The sequence below is a fragment of the Girardinichthys multiradiatus genome, chromosome 15 (genome assembly GCF_021462225.1).
Source record: "Girardinichthys multiradiatus isolate DD_20200921_A chromosome 15, DD_fGirMul_XY1, whole genome shotgun sequence".
Lineage (NCBI taxonomy): Eukaryota > Metazoa > Chordata > Actinopteri > Cyprinodontiformes > Goodeidae > Girardinichthys > Girardinichthys multiradiatus.
In genome coordinates, this window is record NC_061808.1 from 18,253,952 (window position 1) to 18,262,845 (window position 8,894).

The 8,894-nt window shown below is 38.2% G+C and overlaps 1 non-coding gene across 1 annotated transcript; it reads right to left on the minus strand.

Annotated features, from left to right (window-relative positions):
• Positions 1 to 8,793: 8,793 nt before the first annotated feature.
• trnae-cuc lies at positions 8,794 to 8,865 on the minus strand. The gene has a single exon. It is a non-coding gene; the product is annotated as a tRNA-Glu (tRNA).
• Positions 8,866 to 8,894: the final 29 nt, after the last annotated feature.

The window sequence follows — 8,894 nt, forward strand, 5'->3', positions numbered from 1 at the left end:
TTACAATTAAAGTCTGTTTTACATTAGTAGGAAAACAGAAATTGGGCCTTTTACTTGACTTAAACAAAAAACAATGGACTTTTATTTCTAAAAATCAAAAAAAATCTGCAAAAGTCAAATATAGCAATACCATCATGATGAAAAGTACTTTTTCCATAAACAGGAAGAATGTCAGTTCCTCCAGTTAGCCCAACAATGGGTACATTTTGAATGTGGAAATGGAGTTTTGACGAAAATTTAATCTGGAAGACTCACCCCCTCCTCTTCTCCGTCCAATGACTCCACCATGCGTCCCCGCTCCAGCCAATCAGCATCGAGTCCGCATTTCCTCTTCAGCCAATCACTGTCCAAGGCTCTGCTTTACGTCTTTGCTAGAAACCACCAGTCAGGCTCGAAACCTGGGTGTAGTGATGGACTCAGACCTGAACCTTCAGAGGCACATAAAGATAGTAACAAGGTCGGCCTTCTATCACCTAAAGAACATCTCCAGGATTAAAGGACTAATGTCTCAGCAGGACCTTGAAAAACTAATTCATATGTTCATATTTAGTAGAATTGATTACTACAACGGTGTCTTCACAGGTCTGCCTAAAAAGACAGCTGCAGTTGATCCAGAACGCTGCTGCCCGCGTCCTCACTAGAACTAAGAAAGTGGAGCACATCACCCCGGTTCTAAAGTCCTTACACTGGCTCCCTGTAGCTCAGAGAATAGAGTTTAAAATACTTCTGTTAGTCTATAAATCACTGAATGGCTTAGCACCAAAATACATTACAGACTTGTTGTCAGTGTATCAACCACCCAGACCTCTCAGGTCATCTCGCTCAAATCTACTCTGCGTACCCAGAACCAGAACCAAACATGGAGAAGCAGCTTTTAGTTCTTATGCTCCACTAATCTGGAATAAACTCCCAGAAAACTGTAAAAGCGCCGAAACCCTAATTGCTTTAAATCAAGACTAAAAACTTATTTGTTTAGAGTGGCCTTTTTCCTTTCATTTTCTTGTCCATCATTCTATTCTCTTTATTTTATTTTATTTTACTTTTTTAAATTACCTCTGTTGTTTGATTTTATCATTTGATTTGTTTTTCTGTGTCTTTATCTGTGTTTATTTGCTTTGTGATTGTATTGTAATTGTATGTACAGTGCTTTGAGTGTCTCGTTGCTGAAAAGTGCTATATAAATGAACTTACCTTACCTTTAAAGATCTTCATTCACGGACTTCCTCGTTCTTCAAGCTGAGCTGCGACCCTCCTCCTCCCCACCTCCACCATCTGACTTTCTAGCTCCTCCCGATTTCCCTACCTCCTCAGACCTCCACTCCACCACCAGTCGGATCCCAGGGGGAAGACATCTCTAATTCTATTCATAAGTTGTTCATTCAACCTCACGTCATTCTCAGCATTCATGTCTTCCTCCGGGGTCCGAGCGCCAAATAAATATTTGTAAATTAACTTCTCTAATCGCCACCTATGTGTCTTTTCATTGTGAGTTTTACAAGATTGAAATGCCATCAATTAATTAATATTTAATGTGTTGAATAATCAGTTTCATATAGTGTGAAGTCCAAATCCTAGACATAGCTAAGTCATTGCATTCTGATTGTCATATACAGGGGTTGGACAATGAAACTGAAACACCTGGTTTTAGACCACAATTTTCCTTTTGCGGCCAATACAGCGTCAATTCGTCTTGGGAATGACATATACAAGTCCTGCACAGTGGTCAGAGGGATTTTAAGCCATTCTTCTTGCAGGATAGTGGCCAGGTCACTACGTGAAACTGGTGGAGGAAAACGTTTCCTGACTCCTCCTCCAAAACACCCCAAAGTGGCTCAATAATATTTAGATCTGGTGACTGTGCAGGCCATGGGAGATGTTCAACTTCACTTTCATGTTCATCAAACCAATCTTTCACCAGTCTTGCTGTGTGTATTGGTGCATTGTCATCCTGATACACGGCACCACCTTCAGGATACAATGTTTGAACCATTGGATGCACATGGTCCTCAAGAATGGTTCGGTAGTCCTTGGCAGTGACGCACCCATCTAGCACAAGTATTAGGCCAAGGGAATGCCATGATATGGCAGCCCAAACCATCACTGATCCACCCCCATGCTTCACTCTGGGCATGCAACAGTCTGGGTGGTACGCTTCTTTGGGGCTTCTCCACACCGTACCTCTCCTGGATGTGGGGAAAACAGTAAAGGTGGACTCATCAGAGAACAATACATGTTTCACATTGTCCACAGCCCAAGATTTGCGCTCCTTGCACCATTAAAACCGATGTTTGGCATTGGCATGAGTGACCAAAGGTTTGGCTATAGCAGCCCGGCCATGTATATTGACCCTGTGGAGCTCCCGACGAACAGTTCTGGTGGAAACAGGAGAGTTGAGGTGCACATTTAATTCTGCCGTGATTTGGGCAGCCGTGGTTTTATGTTTTTTGGATACAATGCGGGTTAGCACCCGAACATCCCTTTCAGACAGCTTCCTCTTGTGTCCACAGTTAATCCTGTTGGATGTGGTTCGTCCTTCTTGGTGGTATGCTGACATTACCCTGGATACCGTGGCTCTTGATACATCACAAAGACTTGCTGTCTTGGTCACAGATGCGCCAGGAAGACGTGCACCAACAATTTGTCCTCTTTTGAACTCTGGTATGTCACCCATAATGTTGTGTGCATTTCAATATTTTGAGCAAAACTGTGCTCTTACCCTGCTAATTGAACCTTCACACTCTGCTCTTACTGGTGCAATGTGCAATCAATGAAGACTGGCTACCAGGCTGGTCCAATTTAGCCATGAAGAAAAGTCTCTTCTGTCGTACAACTGTCAAACAATCCACTGGCACGTTGAAACGTTTTACTTTTGTTATGGAGGCCTGGTTAACCCAAAATACAATTTTTTCTGCAGCTCTCCAACAGTCAGCTCTGAAGACATTTTTGCACCTCCCGTGCCATCCTACTTATTTTATATTGCCGCAAAATTAGCATGAGTCCTCATTCAGGCTAGTGGCCAGTGGCTAAGAGAAATTAGCCTCTGTGTGGCATAATTTTTTTACCCCAGGGAAAGAGGAAGTCCTGGATTACTAAATAAAAGTTAATGTATTACAAACAGTGTGTAAATTTTAAAAAAATGCCTAAGTTTTATTTATTTTATACCAACTATTGTGGGTGCTAGTAGGCGTGTCATCAGTGGCATTGTTATAGAAAACCATAAAAACATTTTTATATTGGGTTATTTTTTCCCATTCAATAAATGTACTAAAGAAAAGGTTAGATTTTTGTGTGAAATCATACAATGGCAGTAAATCAAATTTATTCTACTGTATGGGTTTTTAGAAATCTTTACCAATGGTCCCGATAAATGTGGAAAGCTGCTGTATCATGTTTTCTTATTTTGAGCTCTTATTTTAAATCTGTCTTGTTTGGGTTTACATTATCTGCTGACCTTAGGGCTAAATGATACATCTAAAGCCTATAAAATAATTTTCTATTGTTCATTTTTAATCTAATAAACAACAAAAGAACAAATAAAAAAAAAGCATACTGAACAATCGGAAACTAAGCTGTAATTTTAAATAGACCATGGCAACGTAAACATAAATAATTTGAAGGAAACTGTGATCATAAAGAAATCTTGAAAACATAGATATGGACAGCTCATTTTAAGCTTCTATTATCTAACTTTCATCAGTGCAGTGCTTATTTATGTCAAAGTGGTGTTGTAAGTGGGACGCTCAGTTCTCTGTTGTTTATATTCATGATGAACTCTGTTTTAAAGATTTCTTGTCCTAATTGGTTTATTACCCAACCTCTCCATCAGCATTAATCATCTGAGTTTAAACTTTGAGACAAAACATAAGATTTTTCTCCATTATACAGCAGCACTTATTTAACATGTTTTGGCTTATTATAAATGAATTATGACCCTATAGTCTCTATCAATTATCATTTGTGTGACATCTCCTTTTTCAGTGTTTAGGTCTTGCTCCTGGTTGTTGCCACTGCGTACTTGAAGTTATCAGTGGTTGTAGTCAAAGCTGGAGCTTTTTGACGTCTGAGCAAAATGATTTCAAATCAATCCAAGGACCGAGCTGGGTCAGACCTCTGTGTCAGTTTAAACAGATAGAAACAAGATATCATCTTCTGTTGCACTCACTTACCAAAACAAAGCTTATAGTCTATGCTGTTAGGAGAATATCCTAACATGGAATCAGACACAAACAAAATGCTGGAGATTATGTTGAAAAACCGCTGAATAGTACTATTACACTGATCAAACAAACTTTAAAACTTCAAATTTAATCTATAAAACCTATTGTAACATACACATATTTGCAGACATTTAATTTGGGTAAATCAATATTTTTGAGTAGTAATTATGGCTAAAAGACGCTTACATACTTACTTACCAAATTAGATAAATCCTAACTAATTATTATAATCATGTTGCAAAGGTTTTTCCTTCTTGTTAAAAAGAAACAACTAAGAATTGGTTTGTGATTAAGTCCCATATTGTAATAAACTTTTTAAAATCTATTTTAACAAAGTGGCATGTCAACCGTTTCCCTGACCACCTTAGCTAAGAAATCTATTACCAACAACCTCCTCAGGGTTAAGTAGGTCAGCTTGCTAGTAAATATGACTCTAGTATTAGCATTGACACAAAACTAACTAAAGCTAGATAAAACCTTAAATTTTTGCCCCACCATATAAACTTTCTCAAACATAAGTTCTTAAATTTTAGCAAGTTTATACTAAGTGCTGTGAAAGTATTTGTCCTCTTAGATTTCTTGAGTTTTTTCTTTTTTTTTTTTTTTTGTCACCAACTCGTTTTAAGATCAGAAAAAGATAAGCTAAATAAAACCAAAAAACTGTTTTCAAATGATTATTTTAATCATTAAAGGAAAAAAAAATTACCTCCCCCTATATGAATAAAATAATTGCCACCTAAACTTATTAACTAACCGTTCAACACTTGGCCACAACAACTACCATTAAGCATTTGCGACAGCTGCAAGAAGTCTTGCTGGTTGGATGCCATTGCTGTGGAGGAATTCTTGCCCTCTTTACTTTGTTGAATACCACATTAGACTGTTTTTAAGCTTGGAAAGCCATAGCACAGCATCTCAATCAGATTTAGGTCCAGATTTTCAGTAAGTAATTCCAAAGCAGAGCTGCAGTTGGTAGCACTGTTGCCTTGCAGCAAGAAGGTCCTTGGTTCCAGGTCTGGGGTCTTTTTTCATGGAGTTTACATGTTCTTCCTGTGCATGCATGGGTACTGGTTACTCTAGCTTCCTCCCACAGTACAAAAACAGACTGTTAGGTTAACTGGTCTCTCTAAATTGTCCTTAGGAGTGAATGGGTGTGTGCATGGTTGTTTGTCCTATGTGTCTCTGTGTTGCCCTGCAATGGGACCTGTCCAGAGTATACCCTGCCTCTCAGGTGGAGATAGGCACCTGAGAGGCAGAGTATACCCTGCCTCTCAGGTGGAGATAGGCACCAGCCTGCCCGTGACCCTCGGTGAAGAAGGGCACCAGATCCCCCATGACCCTGGATAGAAGAAGTGTGTATAGAAAATGGATGGATGAATTTCAAAACCTTTATTTTGTTTTGGTTTATTTTTTAGCCATTCAGAGGTGGACTTGCTGGGATGCTTTCAATCATTGTCCTGCTGTATAACCCAAGTGCCCTTAGAATCAGAATCAGAATCAGAATCAGAAAAGCTTTATTGCCAAGTACGTTTTTGGACATACAAGGAATTTGTTTTGGCGTAGTCGGTGCAATACAGTACAAATTAAACAGTATAAACATATCTACAATATAATATAAATATATGTGCACAGTTTTAAGTGAGTGAGAGTAAATATAGAGCAGTATAAGATGCAAGAGCAATACAACAGTGCAGGTGATCATTGTGCAAGTAAAGCAGTGCAAGTAAAGCAGGAGTCCAAGCTGAGCGTTAATGTAACTCATAGAGTTGCAGGTTACAGGTGTCCTGTCAGCAAAAAAAGGGGGGGTGTGGGGGAAAGGGAGAGTGTCAGGGTGGTTTCCGGGCTTTGTTAACCAGGCTGGTGGCATTTAGCCATTCAGAGGTGGACTTGCTGGGATGCTTTCAATCATTGTCCTGCTGTATAACCCAAGTGCCCTTAGGCTGTTGACCAGACCTGCTTCTTTTCTTTTCTGGTAGAGAGCAGAATTAAGAGTTAAACCAGTTTCAGCAAGTCATCCAGATGCTGAAGTGATAAAGTCGAAGATAATCACACCAGACAATCACACTACTACCACCATGTTTTCCTCCAGGTATAATGTTATTTTCTCTGAAATGCTGCATACATTTTATGCCAAAAGTAACCGGAAGCCCACCTTGCCAACAAAATAATTTTCTATCTTGCTGTTTTTTTCTGAAGACTAGAGACCTTACAAATGCCTTTGTAACCCCCTTTAGAACAATAGATGTCCATGAATTTGTTCCTCAGCAGTTCCTGAATTGCTTCATATCAGGGCATGATGTCTTGCTTCTTGAGAACGTTTAGCCTACTTCATGTTATCAGACAGGTTCTGACAGCAGGTTTAGGTGACTTCTTGATTCTACAGGTCTGGTCAAACTGCTTGGGTAGGATTTGTTACCAAAATATAATGGATAATGTTGTTAGGATTTACCCAGACCAGACATTACATTTACAGACTAATAGATCTGAATAAAATGATTTTAATGGTTATTATTTAAAACCCTCGAAATTCCATTTTTTTAACTGTGAAAACAGAATTGCATTTGTAGCTTCTCTCTTTGATTGTCTTTGCATACTGGGAGTCTTACTGTGCATCCATGGACTCGGCAAAGCTGATTGTGGGCCCTGACCTTAATATATGTGAACGGTGAAATCCCTTTATGTCAGGGGACTAAATACAAGCATACTGAACAGATAATGGTCAGTCTGATGTGCACATCCTGAAAACATGAGTCATATGTGAGCTTAAAGTTTACTCCAGGTCCTCCTTTTGGTCTTTTGAGTGCTTAATGATGTGACTGTGTACATCTCTGCCTCAGCATGGTGTCTTTTAATTCCTTCCTTCTTATTTAACAGAGTTAAAGGACAAGATTTATTGGAATAAAAGAGGGTGGAAAGGCATGTTTTGGGCTTCAAGTCGCAAAGTGGTTCTTGTGATGGGACAATGATACCCAGAGCCACAGGGTCCCTGCCAACCAAGCCCCCAAACAAAGCCACCTCCCTCCCCACAATCTTTGCTCTGAGTAGGGCAAGGAGAGGAGGTGGGGGGCAGAGGGGAGGTCGACAAAAGTCTGAACAGGACAGAGGAGCGACACACCGGCGCCATGGCGATCCCTAAGACAACTTATCTCCTCTCTCCCAGTGATAGTGCCTGTCAAAATAACAGCCAAGATACACAGCCAATGAGGAACTGGTTAACTTGTAGGCCGTCTGGGAAGAATGCAAGGGTCTTTGTCTTTCCCCAACCTACATAAACTGAAGCTTCATTATCTCACTGCTCTCTTGGCCTTTTCGTTATACAAATGGTAAAAAACACCTAATTATATTTAATTTAAATGTAATGCATGTATTTTAAACTCAAAAATGAGATCCCTGTGCAAATTGAAGGAGAAACCAGTTACCTTCAGCATCACTAAGGGGAATGATGTAATTACATCTTTACAAAGAGGTGGGAAATTTATAGAAAAAAATAATAATAATAATGCAAAATCTTTCCAGGGCTTGATGCTGTTCTAATGTATAGAACCTGACTAGGTAGTTAGGTTGTAGCTCTCAGATTTGCACTAGAAGCCAGTGGCAACACGGATGGATCAGCAGACCTGATAATAGACTGATGTTTGAAAGGTTAAAGATGTCAAATAGGAAGAAAAAAAAAAAAAGAAAACACAATAGAAAAAAACTGTTTTAGAGTTGCATATATTCGTTTTTGTAATCATCTATTGCATTACTTCATAACGGCAGTGTGGAATAACTGGATTTTGAACACAGCATATCTTTTAGCGCCATCTTGTGGTCTGCTTCTCTTTTTAATCTAATCTGGTGTCTGGGTTTTATCGTGGGCCAAAACAATTTAATATATGAATCACTTCTTAGAAATATTTTTGTATGTAAACATTGAAAAAAAATTAGACAGTCATAATTCAACTAAATGAATGCAATTATTGACATATAGAGATAAATACAAAGGAGATAAATAACTAAATGTGAAAAATAATCCGTTGGAATTTGTTTTTTAATTGTATTAATATCATATAGAATTATTTAAGCATTTTTTTATATTACATGTCCACTGTGTTATGTGTCAGTTCTTTCAATCAAATCCAGTGGGTCAAATTAACACAGCTTTAGAATAGATTAAATATTACATATGATTTTAACAAGTGATCAATAATAATCTAAATCTAAATCTTGAATGATTTTAAATACAACAATGTATTAAATGAGTGACTGAAAATTGTAAATAATTATAACTACATTATTTATCTGTTATCATATCTATATAAATAGATATTTATATAGATAACAACTTTCAATTTATAACAAATGCCTAACTGTCCTAACTGTAATAAATAGTCAAATATACTTTTAACAACTAATTAATACAATATTGACATTTTGAAAATTGTTTCAATTATGCATTTGTTTAGATAAATACTGGTAAAATTTGGTATTTTTTCAATGTATTTCTTTGTTTTTCAAATAATTTTTCATTCAAGTACCCTATTATTTAATAAATAATTTACCTGTACTATCAGGTTCAGGTAAAAAAAAAAGTAAGTTCCCTGACCGGGAATCGAACCCGGGCCGCGGCGGTGAGAGCGCCGAATCCTAACCACTAGACCACCAGGGAGACCGTCCACAGCGACGGACCACAATCCA